We start from the raw sequence: 23,272 nt of genomic DNA, 5'->3' as shown, positions 1-23,272 counted from the left end.
AGATGCTGGCGAGGGTGCGGAGAAAGGGGAACCCTCCTACACTGTTGGTGGGAATGCAAGCTGGTGCAGCCACTCTGGAAAACAGCATGGAGGTTCCTCATAATGTTAAAAATAGAGCTGTCCTATTACCCAGCAATTGCACTACTGGGTATTTACCATAAAGATACAAATGTAGTGGTCTGAAGGGGCACATGCACCGAAATGTTTATAGCAGCAATGTCCACAATAGCCAAACTATGGAAAGAACTTAAATGTCCATCAATAGATGAATGGATAAAGAAGATGTGAGATGTGTGTGTGTGTGTGTATATATATATATATACTATATATAGTATATATATATATATAGTATTCCATTGCATGCATATATATATGCATGCAATGGAATACTATACAGCCATCAAAAAACAAAATCTTGCTATTTGCAATGACATTGATGGAACTAGAGGGTTTATGCTAAGCTAAATAAGTCAATCAGAGAAAGACAATTATCATATGATCTCTCTGATATGAGGAATTTGAGAGGCGGCGTGGGGGGTTGTGGAGGGAAGGGAGGGAAAAATAAAACAAGATGGGACTGGGGAGGGAGATAAACCATAATAGACTCTTAATCTCAGAAAACAACCTGAGAGTTGCTGGGTGGTGAGGGGGAGGGATAGGGTGGCTGGGTTATGGACATTGGGGAGGGTATGTGCTATGGTGAATGCTAAATACTAAGTATTTACCCAAAGACTCTAAAAACACTAAATCAAAAAGATATATGCATCCTTATGTTTATGGCAGTACTATTTACAATAACCAAACAATGGAAGCAGCCCATGTCCACTGATAGATGAATGGATAAGTAAGAACTGGGATATAGATATATGGAATATTATTCAGCCATAAAAAGAATGAAAGCTTAGCATTTGCCACAACATAGAGGGATCTAAGTAGGTCAGAGAAAGACAAATATCATGTGATTTTGCTCCTGTGTGGAATTTAAGAAACAAAAGAAATGAACAAACAAAAAAAGAGACAAGTTGAAAAATACACTCTTAACTACAGAGAACACATTGACAGTTGCCAGAGAGCAGGTGAGTGGAGAGATGGATGAAATAAGTGATGTAGATTAAGAATATACTTACATGATGAGCACTGGAGGATGCATGGAATTGTTGAGTGACTATAGTGTAAAGCTAATACTAATACAACACTATATGCCAACTATATAGGAATTAAAATTTAAAAATTAAACTATTCATATTATAGTCTTAAAATGTGATCCTACTTTTTATTAACTTTTATTAATATTTTAAATATTAAGTATTTTCGTATTTAGAATAATATAAAAGGAATGATAGTCTAAGTACATGACTAGTCTCATCTTTTGTCCCATTGTCCTACATATTTGATTTGTCCACACCAACAGTCCCAGCAGGCCAACAATCAAAATCTCCTACAGAAATGTGTTTTATTTATTACAACCACCCATCATACATATCACTGTTTTCTCCTTTAGCCCATGGCTTGAGACAAAATATATATCCTTTCCAAGAGGCAATGACCTGTCTTTAAATATAATGTCTGGTAATGCAATGGTTTCTCCTCTCACATTAATAACCTGAGTGAGAAAAACATCTTGTCAAATGCCATTAACTGTAACCTCAATGCTGTGTCCTATTACCCTTTGGTATGTAATAAACTTTTTCAGCTGAAACCTACTGTTTAAATGATCATACCTCTAAAACCATTCTTACCTGAATATAGTGTCACCTGAAATTCTCAAAATTCCAGAGTGGGTGAAAAAATTAGTCATTTTAACCTCAGTATGTCTTTATACCATGAAAGATATTCACCAAACTTACAAATAGTTTTGAGCTTGGTTTATCTCGTTTAAGCTACTTTGAGCCAGGATTTACTCAGTGTTTCTTTAGAAGTATATACATCCCAATCTATTTTTCATTGATCTGAATGCACTTTAACGTTTTGACATATAGAGAAAACATATTAGAACACACTGGTCTGAAGCTCCATTTATTTTATTCCTTCTAAAATCAGTTTTTTTTAATAAAATAAAGGCAAATATAAAGTGCTGAGTATATACTGAAATGCTGAATTAAATCGAAAACTAGGCCAAATAATTTATGAAAGCACAGACACAAGTATAGATGCCTTTTCTTATGATGGATGTAGTTATATATTGTCATTTAGCAAAATTTTTAAATTTCAGCAGAATTTCTTCTTATCTTTATTTACATGGAAGTTGCAATAATGATTATGATTTCTTTTTTTTTCCGCTAGAGGTATGATCAATAAAAATAATTCAGTATGCTTTAGATAACTAAAGCTTTACATAATTAAGCTAGCTGGTTCTTCCCTGGCAATGGTCTTACCTTAAGCAGGCATTTAGGAAAAAAAATAAGAAAACCAATTTCAGTTAAAATTTCTACCTATTCTAAGGGATCCTAGCTGGCTCATGCAGAAGAGCATGTGCCTCTTGATCTCAGATCATGAATTCAAGTCCCACACTGGGTGTAGAGATTACTTAAGAAAGTAAACATGTTTTACCTTATAAAATAATAATTATTTATATTTAAACTATGATTATTTTTCTACTTGGAAAGCCTGAGGTGATCCTCCTGCTTTTTGTCTTACAGTGGTAAGGAGAGAAGGTGGCCCCTGTTTCTGAAAAGTTGAATATCTTCAGTAAAACATAGAATAGTATTGAACTAAGTTCAACCAGAACCCAGGAAATGGGTTTGGTGCAACCACACTGTAGTCTTCGTGATATGAGAAAAATTATGAATTTTAAAGTATCCCACAATGCCCATAATTTATATAAATGGGCACAAATATGTAAAGAGATACTACAAACCCAAATATCACACCATTTCATATGCCCTGGGTGAAGCTAGTTTCTTCGGTTCCAAAATTTGGACAAATAAATCCTTTATGGGAACTGTTAGAAAATCAGAATCTTCATTAGTCTCTCCCCTGAATCTACCAAAAATAAAATCCCCTTTTCTCTGATAGTGCTACATAAGAATATGATATGCACAAAATCCAGTACTAGCTTTGTTCACACATCAGCATTGGATAGTAGTGGAATACAAGGTAAAGTGAGGCAAGGGATGGCAGAGTTAACATTAAGAGACCAATGATGAGAAAGAGGCCTACTTATATTCCATGGCTCTGGGGGGTGAGGCAAAGGGGCAGATACATGGCATTTTTTCTTGCATTTACAAATGTAAATTTATTAAAGATTTATCTAATTTGCTTTGCAGTTTGAGTTACGTGTACATTGTTTGCAACGCAAAGAGAAAAAAGTAATACAGATTTTGATAAAAGAGGATTTTGCAAGTGATAAACCTTAAAATAGAGAATTAGCTGTGTTAAAGGGGGTTCAAGAACATGGACTGGACGCTGCCTCCTTCCATTTCCAGAGGAGAAAATTAGAATCTTGTCATATGGAACCAAAACTTTTTTTTTTTGTTTTAATTATTCAACAGTCTGTACTTAGAATTCAGACTCACTCTACTATAACTTTAAAGAATATGGTAGAAAACAGTCCAGAGATTTGGGTGTTTGGTTTTTTTTTCGAGGTACAGTATTACTTTACTTTTTTACTTTTAAAGTGAAGTATGACATCATTAGTTATATGAAAATATATTTAATGTATTGTATAATTTTAAATGCAGGTATTACTGCTGCATTCAAGCCTACAAGAAAACACTACACCAACCCAACATCAAATCTAGTGGTTGCGTCGCCAGTAAATTTTCATCCTGAATCTAGATCTTCTGATAGTTCTGTTATTGTTCAGCCTTTGTCTAAACCTGTAAGTGTTTCTGAAACTACACAGCTCAGGGATACATTGGATATTACTTATCAGTATAAACAATACCAATTAAAATTCTGGATTGTCATGGGTAGCCATCCACCTGATTTAGGAACTGGATGAATGAGTAGTTCCTGCAGCTATTACTCTGGGTACTGGCTAAGATATCAAAAAGATAGGGACATTTTCTGATTTTAATTATGCTTCTATTAGATTTGGGTGTTTTTGATATGTTCTGTGGCTTTCCATAAGGCTAAAAGGACAAAGTTTGATTTGTATAAGGCAGTGTTTATTCATGCAAACATTTATAAAAAGCACTGATAATGCCATGAGAATACAGTATTTCCTGGGAAATGTGCTTTTCATTATGTCACAGATATCACTCGTTTCAAACAATCTCTTCTTCCTTCAACATGATATGGGAAGACACTTGGAATTGTTATTTCAGATTCTCAAAATTAAGAGTCAAAGAATCTCCACTTCATTAAGTGTGTAAAAATAGGTCATTAATTCCTTTTTCATCTTACAGTAGAATACAGTTAAATGACCAGACAGCAATAATCATTAATACTTAAGTTGAATTTCTTCAGTAAAACATAGAATAGTATTGAACTAAGTTCAACCAGAACCCAAGAAGTGGCTTTGCTATGGACATATTTATAATTTAACACTTTTGCAAGAATTTTTCTCTAATGTCTTCTCATTGACTGGTGACAGAACATAACAGTATTAATGGACATAGGAGCTTAGGTCCTTTTGTGGGGAGGTGATGGATGGTCTTATTTCTTTTTGTTTCATTGTTCAGTATATCTCTCTGAGTAAATGTTGAAGACTATAATAAATTCTCATCATATTTCCAGAACCTCTCCTTTATACTGAAGGTTATTTGGAATGAGCTTGCCAGAACTTCCAATAAAACTCCACTATCAATGTCAATTAAAGTAAAATTTGTCACACTGCTTAACAGTCAGATTAATGCTAATTATGCCCAGAAATAGATGCTTATTTGCTGTGTAGTTTCTTATTAAAAATTAAGAATTACTGCATCAGAAAGAATTCATTGTTTTCATGCTTTATTTTCTCTAAAAGCTTTCAGCATAGCAAAAATTACTTTGTTTACTTTTAATGTGTAATGTCCTTTAAGTATCACAGAGATAATGGTAAATGAGACCCAACCTGTTTGAAATAATGTGCACCACTTTTTCACTACATAAATATAGATAGATATAGATATAAAAGTAGATATAGATGAGAGAGACGGAAACAGTGAGAGAGAAAGAAAAAAAATGATATGCACAAAATCACAAGCTTGCCAAATTCTTTCATTCCATAAGTATATTTAAGATCAGACTTAGAGGAGTTTTGTAGAATCTGATGGGAAGTATGCATGTTAGGCATGCATGTATCTTTTTTAAATCAAAGGCCTCCTCTGTACAATCATGATTATTACAAATGTGCCTTTATGGTATAAAACTCCCCACGGAATTTATGAATTTCCAAATATGTTTATATTTTTAAGCAAACTTTAAAAACTCAACAGATAACTTAGAGATTTGGAAATTAGAAATGTTTAAAAATAAAGAACACTAATCTCTCCACTAAAAATAACCCTCATTAAAATCGCTACTACCGTCTTTCCAGTCTTGTGTCCCCATGCAATTGAGAGACAAAAGTATCTAATTTAATGAGGCACAGAGCACATTGGAAAGTTAATGTTTGTATTTTTCAAAAATTGTAAACGATTTTCAAATAAACTAGATGCACTGACTTATTCAAAAAACTTACTGTTCCCATTGTTCACATGCCATAGTTACAGGAAGCTTCACATTTCTCTACCCGCCTAAATCTTTCACTTTTGTTCATCAATTATACTTTCTGTCTTATTTCTCTTTCTGTTTTCTCTCCTCTTGCTTTGGAAATTTCTACCTTCTTTAGGAATCTGGACACTTGACTTTTCTATTCATTTTGGTATGGAAACAGAAACAACTTTCATCTTTAATGTAATGTTTCTCTTGCAAAATTTCTTGTGGCTTATTTGTTTAGTCAAAAAAGAGTAAAATTTATATTTTTTAAATTTTGTATTGTAAGAGATTGCTTAATCAACCAGAAGTATTAAAATACCACAGATAATCATGAGATTAGTGTTTGCTGAATTTACAGGTAATATTAGTTTTCTGAAATTTCCCAAAGTTTCTAAAATTGATATGCATTGATTTTTAATCAGAGAATAAAATGTCAAAAATGAACCTTAGAAAAGTCAATATTCCTTGAGCTGGAAAATTATCTTAGGAAAAAAATATGCCAAAGATAAAAATGTCAGAAATATTTACCCCGTTTCTCATCAAGGATATACTTAATGTCAACTGCCCAGCTCCAAATGTTGATACTTACTTCATGATGAACTGATAGAAAGTGCAGTGCTTAAAAATAGAGAAGTGACCCAAATCAAAGACAATTTTTAAAAAATGTTGATGAGGGACACCTGGATTGCTCAGTTGGTGGGATGACTGCCTTCGACTCAGGTCATGATCCCGGAGTCCCGTGATCAAGTCCCGCATCGGGCTCCCACCTCCATGGGGAGTCTGCTTCTCCCTCTGACCTTATCCTCGCTCATGCTCTCTTTCACTGTCTCTCTCTCAAATAAATAAATAAAATAATAATAAAAAAAAACAATGTTGATGAGAATCAAGGTCTCTGAATATTATCCAAAAGAGAAGTTCCCAGAATTTTTATATCAGATGCTCCATCCTAATACAGTCCTTAAAGTGTAGTAGATTTTACCAGTGTTTTAGGAGGTCATCTGCTCTCTTAACATTTGTCATTATTTTAAATCTATCTTCTTTCTATTATAAATGTTTACTTATTTACTTGTTTATTTGTTTTGTTCTGTTCTTATTTAAATTCCAGTTAGTTAACATATAGTGTAATATTGGTTTCAAGTGTACAATTTAGTGAACCATCACTTTCATACAACACCCAATGCTAATCACAAGTGCTCTCCTTAATAACCATCACCCATTTAGCCCATCTCCCCACACACCTCCTCTCCAGCAATCCTCAGTTTGTTCTCTATAGTTGAGAGTCTCTTATGGCTTGTTTCCATCTCTTTCTTTCCCCCATGTTCATTTTTTTCCCTTTTTTCTTTTCCTTTAATTTCTTTTCAGTATTCCAGAATTTATTGTTTATGCATCACACCCAGTGCTCCATGCAATAGATGCCCTCCATAATACCCACCACCAGACTCACCCAACCTCCTACTCCCCTCCCCTCCAAAATCCCGTTTGTTTGTAAGAGTCCACAGTCTCTCATGGTTTGTCTCCCTCTCCAATTTCCCCCAACTCACTTTTTTTTTTCCCTTAAATTCCACATATGAGTGAGATCACATAGTATTTGTCTTTAACTTATTTTTCTTAGCATAATACACTCTAACTTCATCTACATCATTGCAAATGGCAATATTTCATTCCTCTTGATGACTGAGTAATACTGCTCTACTAGGTATTTATCCAAAGCCTACAAAAATATGATTCAAAGGGGCCCATGATCCCCAATGTTTATACCAGCACTATCAACAGTAGCTAAATTGTAGAAAGACTGATGAATGGATAAAGAAGATATGAGAAAAAAATATATATATAAATGGAAAATCTGTTTTTTTCAAATGATGAGGCTTCACACATATTAATAAATATATCCTCAGTTCCTGGTTCCCAGAGCTTCTATCTTCTTGTTGTGTTGGAACAAAAATAGAGTTTTAGTAGTTCATTCACCAAGTGAATATTTTTGCATTTTGTGGATTTCTGAAGCTTTCCCTTTAATGGTTTCTCACCTACATTTTCATTTAATATTATATATCCCAATTTAAGACATATTTTATAGAATTATTATAAATATTTCATAAAAATAGAATAAACATGACACCAATTAATTTTAAGGAAGAGAAAATGTGATAAAATGTGTCTGATTATATTTATGTGGGTCATATGTCTATCTTCCACTTGCCAATAATGTCACAGTTAGTCTTCTGAGGAATTAAAATTTGTTTATGCAAAGAAATCTCATTTTGGAATATCATCATAACAAGAAAAAGTCTCATGTCAAAGAAAATTGTATTTCTGCCTAGTATAGGAGTAAAATTAAAGTTTGATTCTATAGAAGTGTAGGAAATGTTGAAAATTATTATCATTTATTTTTCTTAAGAGCACTATATCTTAACATAAATGTCATTTAATTTCTATTTCACTGAATTTTAAATAATGGATACAAAAATTTAGGTAAATTTATTTTGCTATGTTGATAAATATTTCAATTTGACTCAGTGTCATAAGTAATAAGTTTTGATAAATATCAGGGTTACTGCTATTCTTATTGTGGCAAACATCATTTTTACTTGAATGCTTAATACACCTGTTCTTTAAAGTATGTCTTTGCTCTTTCTTTGAGTCTTCCTTTCCAGAAGACTCCAGACTGATTTCAGGGTCTACATGAGTCCAAATGCTGAAAACCATCTACAACCATAACACACTAACTAGCTGAAAGATGTAGGGTGTTAAGATGAGTATAATTTCCTATATTCTACTTCCTTGGGATATTTTAATTTTAAAAATGTTCTGAGTTTTATGTATTTTGGGAATTTTATGCTAATGTCTTATTCAATTTTAGTAATTCAAGCCAGTTAACATAATTATTAGTAATTATTTATAATTATTTTATAACAATTGAGGCTATATTGTTTGTATTGGTTTATCAATTAGATTTTTTTTAAAAGATTTTATTTATTTATTTGACAGAGAGAGATCACAAGTAGGCAGAGAGGCAGGCAGAGAGAGAGAGAGGAGGAAGCAGGCTCCCTGCTGAGCAGAGAGCCCGATGCGGGACTCGATCCCAGGACCCTGATATCATGACCTGAGCCGAAGGCAGCAGCTTAACCCACTGAGCCACCCAGGTGCCCTCAATTAGATATTTTTATAAATATATTTTAAAGAATACTAGCAAACTCTCACAGATGAATGTTTTCTTAGTAGAATTCTTTATTTATAAATACATATCAGATACATCTAAGTATATACACTACATATAAATTATACGGTAAGTATAGATATGGATATAGATAAGATCTATATATGTTGCTGAAAACTTTAGTTTTTGCTAAATTTTTATTGCAGAAATATTCACATATTAAACTTTTTAGTTTTAAACATTTTAATCAAATGATGTATAAGAGAAAATAATATGGGGCACCTGGGTGGCTTAGTTCGTTAGGCGTGGGCCTTTAGCTCAGGTCATGATCTCCAGGTCCTGGGATTGAGCCCTGCATGGGCCCCACGTGGAGCTTCCTGCTCAGCAGAGATTCTGCTTCTCTCTCTCTCCCTATGCCCCTCCCCACCACCTATTCTCTCTCTCTCTCTGTCTCAAATACATAAATGAAATCTTAAAAAAATAAGAGAGAAAACAAACTCTAATGCAATTGGGAGAACATCAGAATCATTTTAAAGGGCTAATCTTCTACAAAGGGGATGTGTATATGGGTTATTACTGGTACTAAGTGAGATTATGTTACTGAATAGTGTGCAAATATGAGTGCACAATATTTCCAGCATTTTGTATCCTAACATGATACTAAAAATAGTAAATAGTACATAGTACATAGTAAATGCCTATCTAGGTATCAATCTATCCACACACAGTGGAGGAGGATGAGTAAATAGTTCATGAATTACAATGAATTTATAAAAATTGTGAAATTGCTTCTCCATAATACGTCCAGTTTCAACCAACATGTTACTGGCATTAAGCTGGAGGTGACTGTACACACATGAATGCCTGACATGGCTGAGTCTGTTGGTTGCTTTATTTATTATCTATTCTTAGTCACTTTCTTCTCACTTACCTTGGGGAGAAAATGTACTTCTCAGGCCTGCTGGCAACTCAGGAATGTCAATTAAGAGTTTCTGCAGTAGAAGTTTCTGTACCAGAATAAAACCCCTCACACCTGGAACTTGAACATAATGCTTGAATATTTGAGAGCCATGGTGCCACAATAAGACAAGAACCATGAAGCGAAAAAGCTGACAGAATTACAAAATTGTTTGCCTTAGTATTACAGAGTCTTGAAACAAATATCAGCAGCTGCCTCTCTGAACTTTTATTCTGTGAAATCATAAAGCTCACTTTTTAAAGCTAATAGGGGGATTTATTTTATGTGCAGTCTAATCACACTTATACCACTGAATTAGCAAAGGTTTATGCTATGAGTTGAAGGAGGCTGGCTCTTTAAGTTGATATCAAATATATTCCTAGGAAAACAACTATTATATTAATAAAATATAGAATGTCTTTTGGAGTGCCTCAGAACTATCTAATGAATTCAATTTTTGAATTTGTCAAGAACTATTATTAGATTGCAAACCCACTGATGTAGGATCCTTATATTAAAAAATCCCATTGTATAACTACCTGCCATCTCTCAAAATTGGCATTTTTTATCTGTGTGATCCCCTGGCTTCATGACATATTTTTGCAATTATTGGGTCTAAATAAATATTCATTAATAATATTTATGAAAGGTTGGTGAGTGGGTGGATTATTTAGTGGAAGCATGAATATTTTAAACTGTTTTTGTTTACTGTCTCAGAGATATAGTCAGCAAAACAGTTCATTAATAGAATCTTGGTTCACTGAATGGAAATATTAAGTCTAAAATAAGTCTATGTTGAATTCTCCCTTGTACTTGATTTACATTTTTATTGCAACGCAATATTCATACTTGATCTACGAAAAGACTCTTTCTTTCATAATCATACATTTAATAATCTGTAGGCTCTGCCCTAGGTATGTTAATAGCTATACTTAAGGCAGGCTTAGCTTTCAAAGGCTCTAAATGCAATGATCCTTTTTCCAATAAAATGGCATCTATTTTTTGAAAACTACTGCAATTCTACTGGGTATTATATCAATGGATGTTCATAAAAGAGTGGTTTGAAGGATGAAAGAACAAAGAGCAATATCATTATACCTGTCAATGAATGATAACTATATGCATAAATGACTTCTCTTTCTTATTCCTTGTACATGGTAACTTTGTTTTCATATCCTGGGACACACAAGCAGACTATAAGATTTACATTCACACACACATTGAAAACATTTATTAGAACTGGGAACTTCTTAATTTTTCCAAAAGGCTTATTATAACAGAGAAGAGGGAACCAAGTGTGATTCCTTTTATACAGGCTTTTCAGTTTGAAATGAGTAAATAAGAAATAATGTCTCTGACAATTTTTAATTGCACAAGCAATTCCATTGTAGTTTTATGCAAATTTGCCCTATTGTAACAACCAAATACAAAATTTTTAGTACACTATTTTACCTTAGTTATAACAAAACTTTATCACATTTTATTTATGTCCATTTCCTCAGCCTGGGATAAAGACATTACTCTTCAGTTTTATCTAAGAATTGCTCTGGATAGGGATGCCTGGGTATCTCCATTGGTTAAACATCTGACTCTTGATTTCAGCTCAGGTCATTCAGGGTTGTACAATTGAGCCCTCTGTGCTGGACATGAGGCTCTGTGATGGACATGAAGCCTGCTTAAGATGTTCTCCCCAACAAACTGCCACTTAAAAAAAAATATAGATAGATAGATAGATAGATAGATAGATGAAGAAAATGGAGAAGAAGAAAGAATTTCTCTGGGGATGCTTGGGTGCCTCAGTCGGTTAAGTATCTGTTTTCAGTTCAGGTCATGATCCCAGAGTCCTGGGATGAACCCCCCCCCCGGCCCCCGCATTGGGCTCTCTCTGCTCAGCTGGAGTCTGCTTCTCCCTCTCCCTGCAGCTCCCCCCTGCTTGTACTCTCTTTCACTGTGTCAAATAAATATAACCTTTAAAAAAATTAGAATTGCAGAAATGTCTGTTCATGTCCTCTGCCCATTTCTTGATTGGATTATTTGTTCTTTGGGTGTTGAGTTTGCTATGTTCTTTATAGATTCTGGACACTAGTCCTTTATCTGATATGTCGTTTGCAAATATCTTCTCCCATTCTGTCAGTTGTCTTTTGATTTTGTTAACTGTTTCCTTTGCTGTGCAAAAGCTTTTGATCTTGATGAAATCCAATCTGATATGAGGAAGTGGAGATGCAATATGGGGGGTTAAGGGGGTAGGAGAAGAATAAATGAAACAAGATGGGATTGGGAGGGAGACAAACCATAAGTGACTCTTAATCTCACAAAACAAACTGAGGGTTGCTTGGGGGAGGGGGTTTGGGAGAAGGGGGTGGGATTATGGACATTGGGGAGGGTATGTGCTTTGGTGAGTGCTGTGAAGTGTGTAAACCTGGTGATTCACAGACCTGTACCCCTGGGGATAAAAATATATGTTTATAAAAAATAAAAAAATTAATTAAAAAAAAGAAAAATATTCAATATTCATAAATAAATAAATAAATAAATAAATAAATAAAAATTAAAAAAAATAAAAAATTATATTAAAAAAAATTAGAATTGCTCTGGATAACCCGAACATCAGGGACACATATGATTAAAAATATCTGGATTAAAAAGGGCATAGTTTGTCAATTGAAAGAGGTACCACTAAAATTCAAAAGGCAATTTGAAGAAGTTACCAAATGTTTGAAAGGTATTACATGGAGAGATATATGAACATATATTATTTTGCCAGTGTTAATTGTGTTGTATTCAAGGTGGACATACAGCTCCTTAACATAAATATTTATGTTATAGGTGTTTAGGGAAAAAAATACTTTAAATGATATAATAGATATTAATTGTATATTAGCCACTAGGGGTTAATGAAATTTTCCCCTTGTTGTAAGGTCTTCAAAAGTAGTACTTTGGATTAATCAAAGTAATTTCTGTACTCTGGAAAACTGCAGGACTTGGCATTTAGCCTTTTCTCACCAATTAAATATTATGTCACTCAAATACATATGATTGCATATATTTGAATTTCAATTAATTAGTCAATGCTTTCCATGGATTTTGCATTTTTTTCAGTTACATGAAAGAATGTTCCACAAAGCAATGCAATAACATATTGAATAACTAACAACTTAACACATTTCTGAATAACTAACAACTTAACAAATTTCTCTTAATATTTAAAACAAATTGATCCATGTGAATTATTGCAAATGTTTAAAACTGCCTATGTTAAGTGTAAACTTACTGGTCAGATGAGCATTATTTTTATTGTATTGTACACAATCCATAGCACTCCATATAAAATTTCTTAGAATATTCTCCTAGGTACTCATGAAAGGTGTAGATATTTTTTTTTTGATGACTATATGTATTGAAATATAATGTACTGAAAGATGAAACATATTTATATGCTTATAGATATTAATAGAAGTTATTTTATTACAGGTCAACCATTTATACCACAAGCTTAATACCGACTGTGGGTGTCACTATAGCTATATGCTAGTGCTAGCTCATGACACCTTGTGAAATCTCATAACTCAATTTTTGCAAAATTTCATAAATTAGTTACTAGCTTGAAGTCTGTCATGGGTGGACTATGATACATACACATAGAAATATGTGAATTCTACAAATCAAGATGCTAGTTTTCTTCCCCAGGCAGCCAGTTTTTACACATTTATTTACATTTTCACCTTTGGGTTATTTTCTCACTTTCTATTTTAGGAACTGATCAAAAATAGTCTCACTTTAGTTTTGGCCATTTTTCTACTTGTAATGTCCCTGTTCAAATATCTCTCTCTGTATGTCCTTTTTAAAATTATTTTATAAAAAATTTCTATAATTTGAACCATATTATAGTTTGCAGACTATTCTTAATCACCACTCATGAAATTTTCAAAGTTCATTAGAAAATATGAATTTTAAATCAATTATTTGTAATATTATTAGTAATTTAAAACAGCTCTTAAAAAAAAAAAAAAAAGAAGTTCAACAAGGCAACATTGATTTATCTAAAAAGATGATCCTCTATAAATTCTTCTCTTCTTTCTAAAAGTGCCATACTGCCTACCAAGAGGTGAAGTCTAACCCTCCACCACATTGAATCAGTGCTGCTTTGGCCAATATAACATAGTAGTGGTGACAAGGGACCTATCATTCAAGAAGACTGGGTATTATTGTGCTCTATACATAGTACCCTGGGCTGCCATGTTTGAGAGAGGGCCGAGGGAGGAGCATAAACATGCAGAAATTAAATTAAAAAAATAAATAAGTGTTCTAGTTTACTTGAGCTTCCAAATTATTTTCCCACTACAACCACTGGTTTATCTTAAAAGCCTATAATATTAGAGCATCTGATCTCGGACCAAGATTGAATGAATAAGTGATTTTTGGCACTGAAAGATCTTTACTGCTAAGAAAGTTCTATTTTAAGATGAACTGATTTTACTTTCTGAAATCTACTGATTATTAAATATATCCAGATAAATGTTCTTTGTTCTGTGGCAGAAATTATCTTCCATTCTACAGTAGGTACATAAAACATCCTTCTTCTTCTCACTGGCACTAAACAATGCCTGTCCTCATTCCCTCTTCCTTCCCTTGATCTTCAGCCTGATCTATGAAGTTAATATCACTCAAGCACAACTTTTCACATTAATGGTCATCTTTGGCCTATAAAAAATTTGATTACATATATTCACTTTCAGGTGTAGTCTAGGTTTCATAGCAATTATTCAAGAAACTACTTTGCTTCTCTTCTCTACTTTTAACATTTCTCCTCCTCTGGCTCAAATATTTCTTCCCTTGACAAAGAAGAAAATTTATCATGAATGTACCTTACTCTCAGAATTTATATGTAGCTGTCTCTTTCATTTATTTGTAGCTAATTATCTTTATTTTACTATTTTTTGTACCAATTGCAGCTGGTTGGGATATTCTTCATTCAAATAACTCAGAATGTTGAAAACTACATGTAATCTATTAACTGAAAAGGTTGGGTTCTCTAAAAATTCCTTTATCAAAATGATAATTGCACATGATATAAAATAATATGATCTGCAAACCCTAGAATTAAAACAAAAATTTGCTATCTCCTGCACATAATTTCTTTACACACTTACTACTCTGTTGAGCCCACTTTTCAACATTTTAGTTGTATTTCCCTCTACTTTCTTTGTAGCATGCTTTCAATGTATTTTTTATTTTACTTACTATTACTATCTATTAATTTTCTATGAAATATATTGACTATTTATACTTACATTTCCATTCATTCACCCTCAATTTTCCCTCAAAGTTCTTTTAATATGTTGCTATCATCTGTGATAAAATTATATTTCAATTAGAGACCTGTCATGACTATTTAAATATTATTATATGATAAATAAGGAATACTATTTTAATTACATTTATTTTCCATGGAACTCTTGATTTTTCCCAAGCATCAGTTACCAATGTTCTCCTTCTTTCCTCCCTTCCTTCCTTCCTTCTTTCTTTTAGAGAGAGATTGAGATCAAGAAAGACCCCACATGCATGTGAGTGGGGTTGAGATGGAGAGAGGATAGCAAAGGAAAATTATCAAACCATTCTGAACACATATGAACTCAACAGGCAGTTAAGAAAAAAATAGCGGCAACTCTATGAACAGAAAAGCACCCACTTTCTGGAAGGTGGGGCATGCAGAGAAGTGAATCCAAGGTGAAATTTAGGAACATAGACCACAGGGGCAGAGAGCCTCCATCAGCCAGCTATGAGGAAGTGATAGAGCCAGGGAGCACAAAATCAGAACTTTTAGAAGTCGGCTCTGCTGAGAGATGTCGCTCCAGTGGCTAAGCAGGGGGAGGAACCTTCACTGGAACACTGTGGTCCCAGTGACCCTCTGTGACCCTCGGGGTCACAGAAAGACTGGGGATTCCTGAGTGTGACAGAGCTCCCAGGTTTTGAAGTAGGGAAGCTGGTTGCAAAGACTGAACCAAGGAGTTGGCTCTCAGCTTGTGGTTACCATAAACCATGATCCTGGGGACAGTCAGGCCACTACTCTTTAAGCAGAGACCAAGAAAGTGACAGATACGGGGACACTGTTCTTTCTCCCTTGGGAGGGGTGGCATGGTAGCACACTGCAGGAATCTGCTGAATTTAGAAACTCCAAACAGGGCCTATGCCAGAGATAGAAATGCTATCTCACAGGCCGAGTGAGAACAGAATGCGGCCAGAGACCAGGGAAACAGGAGTGATGGACTGCTTTACATGAGGGGAGTGGGGCCTTGGGGTCTCTTATCTTCCAGGGCCAGAGATTAGGAGGCCACCAATTTCATTCTCATCCTCTAAAGCTGTATGGAAAGCCTTCAGGAAACAAAAGTTACAGAGAGCAAACCAAAGCAGATTGCTTAGTCTGGACCCTGGCAAGGGTGGTACAATTCTTCCTCAGGCAAAGACATTTGAGAATCACTGCAATAGGCCCCTTCCCAAGAAGATCACTAAGAATATCCATTCTTCTTTCCTTTTTCAACCAACATCTTATCAATTCATTTTTTAAAATATATTTTTTTAATTTTCATCTTTACAGTCATATTCTATCCCTTCATTGTATTTATCTATATCATCTACATCTATATCTGTATCTACCTATATCTATCTATTTTATATATATATATCTACCTATTTCTATCTATTTTATATATATATATATATCTACCTATATCTATCTATTTTATATATATATATAAAATAGATATGAATAGAAAGGTATGTACCTTTCCTTCTTTCTTTCTTTAAAATTTTGAGATACAGTTTCTTATAACAGTGTATAGCTTTGTTCTATTCTCCCATCTGACCACACACACTCTCTCTCTCTCTCCCTCTCTTAATTTTTCTTCTTTCTTTTTTTTTTTAAGATTTCATTTATTTATTTGGCAGACAGAGATCACAAGTAAGCAGAGAGGCAGGCAGAGAGAGAGAGGAGGAAGCAGGCTCCCCGCAGAGCAGAGAGCCTGATGTGGGGCTCAATCCCAGGACCCTGGGATCATGACCTGAGCCAAAGGCAGAGGCTTAACCCACTGAGCCACCCAGGTACCCCTCTTCTTTCTTTTTTAAACCAACTTCTTATCAATTCTTTTTTGAAAATCTTTTTTTAATTTTCATTTTTAGAGTCATATTCCATCCTTTCATCATAGTTACCCTTATTTTGGTATATTTATGTTTTTCTTTCCCTAAAATTTGGGGAAGCAGTTTCTTCTAACACACCAAAATACACCCAAAATCTAGTGTGTGGCTCTGTTCTATTCAGCAGTCTGATTATATTCTTTTCTTTTCTTTTTTTTTTCTTTTCCTACTGGTTTCAGGTCTCTTCTGATTAGTGTATATTTCTCTGGGATTGTTGTTACACTTTTAGCATTTTGTCCTTTCATTCATCTCTCCTTCTCTAGAAAAAAATGACAAGACAGAAAAAACTCACCTCAAAAAAAAAAAAAAAAAAAGCAAATGATAGTGCCAGCTGCCAGGAGCCTAGTCCATATGGACAATAGTAAGATGTCACAACTAGAGTACAAAATGATAATTAAAAAGATACTAGTTGAGGGGCGCCTAGGTGGCTCAGTGGATTAAAGCCTCTGCCTTCGGCTTGGGTCATGATCCCAGGGTCCTGGGATCAAGCCCCACATCAGGCTCTCTGCTCAGCAGGGAGCCTTCTTCCTCCTCTCTCTCTCTGCCTGCCTCTCTGCCTACTTGTGATCTCTTTCTGTTAAATAAATAAATACAATCTTTAAAAAAAAAGATACTAGTTGGGTTTGAAAAAAGCATATAAGATCCTAAAGAATCCTTTTCTGGAGAAATAAAATCTAACCAACTCAAAGTCAAAAGGCTTTTAATGAGATGCAATAAAAAATGAAGGCTCTAGCTGCTAGAATAAGTGAGGCAGAAGAGAATTAGTGATATAGAAGACCAAATGATAGAGAATAAAGAAGCTGAGAAAAGAGAGATAGATAACTACTGGATCATAAGGGGAGAATTTGAGAGATAAGTGATACCATAAGGTGAACCAATATTAGAATAATTGGGATCCCAGAAGAAGAAGAAAGAGAGAGGGGCAGAAGGTATGTTGGAGATAATTATAGTTGAGAATTTCCCTAATTTGGGGAAGTAAACAGCCATCACAATCCAGGAGGCCCAGAGAACCCCCCCTCAAAATCAATTAAATTTGGTCAATACCCTGGCAGCTAATGGTAAAACTCACAAAACTCAGAGACAAAGAGAAAATCCTGAAATAGCTTGGAGCAAGAAGTTTGTAACCTACAATGGTAGAAACATTATATTGGCACCAGACCAATCCACAGAGACCTGCCAGGTCAGGTCTGACATGATATATTCAGAGAACTAAATAAGAAAAATATATAGCTAAGAATAGTATACCCAGCTAGGCTGTCATTGAAAATAGAAGGGGAGATAAAAAAGCTTCCAGGATGAATAAAAACTAAAAGAATTTGTGATCACCAAACCAGCCCCACAAGAAATATTGAAAGGGTCCTCTAAGTAAAGAGTGAGCCTAAAAGTAACCTAGACCAGAAAGAGAACAGAGCAATATACAATAAGTGTCACCTTACAGGCAATACAATGACACTAAATTTATATCTTTCAATAGTTACTGTGAATGTAAATGGGCTAAATGCCACAATCAAAAGACACAGTGTATCAGATTAGTTAAAAAAAAATGTCCTATCCATATGCTGTCAACAAGAGACTCTTTTCAGTCTCCAGACACCTCCAGATTTTAGAAACCTCTAGATTTAAAGTGAGGGGGTCAAAATCTACTTACCCTGCTAATCAACATTAAAAGAAAGCTGGGGTGGCAATTCTTATATCAGACAAATTAGATTTTAAACCAAAGACAGGATGAAGGACACTATATTATACTTAAAGGGTCTATCCAACAACAAGATCTAACAATTTTAAATACTTAAGCTCCTAACATGGGACCAGCCAACTATATAAGCCAATCAAAAACAAAGTCAAAGAAACACATTGATAGTAATGCAATAATAGTAGGGGACTTTAACTTCCTTCTTGCTGAAATGGAGAAATCATCCAAGCAAAAGTCCACAAGGAAATAAAGGTTTTAAATAACACACTGGACCAGATGAGTACTACAGATATATTCAGAACATTCCATCCCAAAGCAACAGAATACACATTCTTCTCTAGTGCACATGGAACATTCTCCAGAATAGATCACATCCTAGGTCACAAATCAGCCTTCAACTGGTACCGAAAGATTGGGATCATTCCCTGCATACTTTCTAAACCACAGTGCTTTGAAACTAGAACTCAATCACAAGAGGAAATTTGGAAAGAACCCAAATACATGGAGGCTAAAAGCATCCTACTAAAGAATGAATGTCAACCAGGAAATTAAAGAAGAATTGAAAAAAATTATGGAAACAAATGAAAATGTAAACATAACTGTTCAAAATCTTTGAGATGTAGCAAAGACAGTCCTGAGAGGAAAGTACAGAGCAATACAAGACTTTCTCAAGAAACATGAAAGATCTCAAGTATACAACCTAACCCTACAGCTAAAGGAATTGGAGAAAGAGCAACAAAGAAAGTCTAAACCCAGCAGGAGAAGAGAAACAGTAAAGATCAGAGCAGAAATCAACAAAATAAAAACCAAAAGAACAGTAGGGCAGATCAATGAAACTAGGAGCCAGTACTTTGAAAGAATTAATGATTGATAAAAACCCTGGCCAGACTTATCAAAAAGAAAAGAGAAAGGACCCAAATAAATAAAATCATAGGGGAAAGAGGAGAGATCAAAACTAATACCAAAGAAATGCAAACAATTATAAGAACATATTATGAGCAACTTTTCTCCTGCAAATTAGACAAATTGGACGAAACTGATGCATTCCTAGATATGAATAAACTACCAAAACTGAACCAGGAAGAAATAGAAAACATGAACAGACCCATAACCACCAAAGAAAATGAAGAAGTATTCAAAATTCTCCCAACAAACAAGAGCTCAGAGCCAGATTGCTTCCCAGGGAAATTTTATCAAACATTTAAAGAATTAGTACCTTAACTTCTGAAACTTCTCCAAAAAATAGAAATGGAAGGAAAACTTCCAAACCAATTTTATGAGGCCAGCATTACCTGGACCCCGAAACCAGAAAAAGATCCTATCAAAAATAAGAATTGTAGACCAATATCCCTGATGAACATGGATGCAAAAATTCTCACCAAAATACTAGGATCCAACAGTACATTAAAAGGATTATTCACCACCACCAAGTGGGATTTATTCCAGGGCTGCAAGGTTGGTTCAGCATCTGCAAACCAATGTGATACAATACATTAATAAAGAAAGAACAAGAACCATATGATACTCTGAATAGATGCTGAAAAAGCATTTGACAAAGTACAGCATCCTTTCCTGATCAAAACTCTGCAAAGTGTAGGAATAGAGGGTACATACCTCTATATCATCAAAGCCATCTATAAAAAAAACACTGCAAATATCATTCTCAATGGGGAAATACTGAGAGCTTTTCCTCTAAGGTCAGGAACACAGGGATATCCACTATCACCACTGTTATTCAACATTATACTAGAAGTCCTAGTCTCAGCAATCAGACAACAAAAATAAATAAAGGCATCTGAATTGGCAAAGAAGAAGTCAAACTCTCACTCTTCGCAGATTATATGATACCTTATGTGGAAAATCCAAAAGACTCCACCCCAAAACTTCTAGAACTCATACAGGAATTCTGTAAAGTTTCACAATATAAAATCAATGCACATAAATCAGTTACATTTCTATACACAAACAATAAGACAGAAGAAAGAGAAATTAAGGAGTCAATCCCATTTGCAATTGCACCCAAAACCATATGATACCTAGGAACAAATCTAACCAAAGAGGCAAATAATCTGTATTCAGAAAACCATAGAATACTCATGAAAGTAATTGAGGAAGACACAAAGAAACGGAAAAATATTTCATGCTCATAGATTGGAAGAACAATATTGTGAAAATATCCATGAGCAATGTCTAGAGCTATCTAGACATTTAATGCAATCCCTATGAAAATACAATCAACTTGTTTCACAGAAATGGAACAAATAATCCTAAAATTTGTATGGAACCAGAAAAGACACTGAATAGCCAGAAGAATGTTGAAAAAGAAAAGCAAAGATGGCAGCATCACAATTCTGGGCTTCAAGATCTGTGACAAAGCTGCAATCATCAAGGAAGTATGGTACTGGCACAAGAACAGACGAAAGAACAGAATAGAGAGTGCAGAAATGGACCCTCAACTTTATAGTCAATCAATCTTTGACAAAGCAGGAAAGAATGTCCAATGGACAAAAAGACTGGCTCTTGAACAAATAGTGTTGGGAAAATTGGACAGCCACATGCAGAAGAATGAAACTGGACCATTTCCTTACACCACACAAAAAAAATAGACTCAAAATGGATGAAAGACTTCAATGTGAGACAGGAATCTATCAAAATCCTGGGGAGAACACAGGCAGCAACCTCGCCAATCTCAGTCAAAGCAAGTTCTTCCTAGACATATCACCAAAGGCAAGGGAAGCAAGGGGAAAAAAGAACTATTGGGACTTCATCAAGATCAAAAACTTTTGCACAGCAAAGGAAACAGTTGACAAAACCAAAAGACAGCTGACAGAATGGGAGAAGATATTTTCAAATAACATATCAGATAAAGGGCTAGTATCCAAATTTTATACAGAACTTAATTAAACTCAACACCCAAAGCACTAATAATCTAATCAAGAAATGGGCAGAGGACATGAACAGACATTTCTGCAAAGCATCCAAAGGGCCAACAGACACATGAAAAAGTGCTCAACATCACTTGGCATCAGGGAAATACAAATCCAAACCTCAGTGAGGTATTACCACACACCAGTCAGGGTTGCTAAAATTAACAAGTAAGGAAATGACAGATGTTGGTGAGGATGTGGAGAAAGGGGAGCCCTCCTACACTCTTGGTGAGAATGCAAGTTGGTGCAGCCACTCTGGAAAACAGCATGGAGGTTCCTTAAAAACTTGAAAATAGAGCTACCCTATGACCCAGCAATTCCACTACTGGATACCAAGCCCTAAGATACAAATGTAGGGATCCAAAGGGGCACGTGCAACCAGATGTTTATAGCAGCAATGTCCACAGTAGCCAAACTATAGAAAGAGCCTAGATGTCCATCAACAGATGAATGGATAAAGAAGACGTGAGACTATATATATATATATATATATATATATATATGAATATTATGCAGACATCAAAAAGAGGTATCTTGTTATGTGCAACGATGTGGATGTAACTAGAGGGTGTTATGCTAAGAGAAATCAATCAGAGAAAGGCAATTATCACATGATCTCACTGACATGTGGAATTTGAGAAACAAGGCAGAAGATCATAGGGGAAGGGAGGGAAAAATGAAACAAGATGGGACCAGAGAGGGAGACAAACTATAAGAGATTCTAAATCTCAGGAAACAAACTGAGGGTTATTGGAGTGGAGATGGGTGGGAGAAATGGGGTGGCTGGGTGATGGACACTGGGGAGAGTGTGTGCTATGGTAAGCACTGTGAATTGTGTAAGACTGATGATTCACAGATCTGCACCCCTGAAGCAAATAGTACAGTATATGATAAAAAAGAAAAGAAATGTATTAATTAGATTGAGCACTACATCTTACTATGGAAGGGATAAATGAGGGATGGAAAGAAAATAGAAGCTTTTTGCTAATGGAGGGCTTTTCCCAAAGAAGGAATCACTGTAAATAGTGAACACTTATTTCTCCTAATTTTCACTACTTCTTGCCTTTACTGCAGTATGCATTCAGTATTCAACTAACTGGGGATATTATTAGGAAAAATATGCTATATTCTGCACTTTTGGAAAAAAGCAAAGTTACAAGTTTTGCCAACCATCATATATATATGCTATCCATATCCAAACAAACATGTCAATAATAACTCTCTTCATTAATTATTTAGGATATATATATTTTTTAAATCTAGTTTTCTTCATGATTCAGTTTTCTGCTTGCTCTACATATGTCCCTCTCTCAAAACAATTTTTATAATGTACAATTTTTGTTACATAATTTATTCTATTACATTTGCTTAAAATCTCTACATGGATGACTCCTACTTTACCCCCAAAAATTCTGAACATGCAAATGCATGTCTGAAACTGCTTGCCAATAATAAGTGTATTTATCCTGCTAGACTATAATTCAACCTGTTAAAAACTAAATGAATTGCCTTCTTTTCTAAATAAATGTTTTCTTTCATTTTTTAATGTCTTTCATTTTCCAATAAGCAATTCAATGGTTCATCATGTCATCATTTTTCAAAGTGTTCAAGCCAAAAAGCTTGTTATCATTTTTCAGTCACCCTCCTCTTCCATATTCTTATTTTCTCAATCACAGTGATATCTTATTCTGTCTCTGAAGTGTCACACTTAATTTCAAGCTCCT

At 34.6% G+C, this 23,272-nt stretch overlaps 1 pseudogene across 1 annotated transcript in view; it reads right to left on the bottom strand.

Annotated features, from left to right (window-relative positions):
- Positions 1-9,876, bottom strand: part of LOC309872069 (small ribosomal subunit protein eS1-like) — a 43,311-nt pseudogene extending 33,435 nt beyond the window's left edge. The window contains exon 1 of the transcript in view: positions 9,711-9,876. The product of the transcript in view is annotated as a small ribosomal subunit protein eS1-like (transcript). The remainder of the gene's footprint in view (positions 1-9,710) is intronic.
- Between the last annotated feature and the right edge of the window lie 13,396 nt (positions 9,877-23,272).

The sequence above is a fragment of the Mustela nivalis genome, assembly GCF_964662115.1.
Source record: "Mustela nivalis genome assembly, chromosome: 1".
NCBI classification, from domain to species: Eukaryota; Metazoa; Chordata; class Mammalia; order Carnivora; family Mustelidae; genus Mustela; species Mustela nivalis.
Note: the sequence above shows the minus strand (reverse complement) of the source record. Positions and strands in the feature narration are given on the sequence as shown.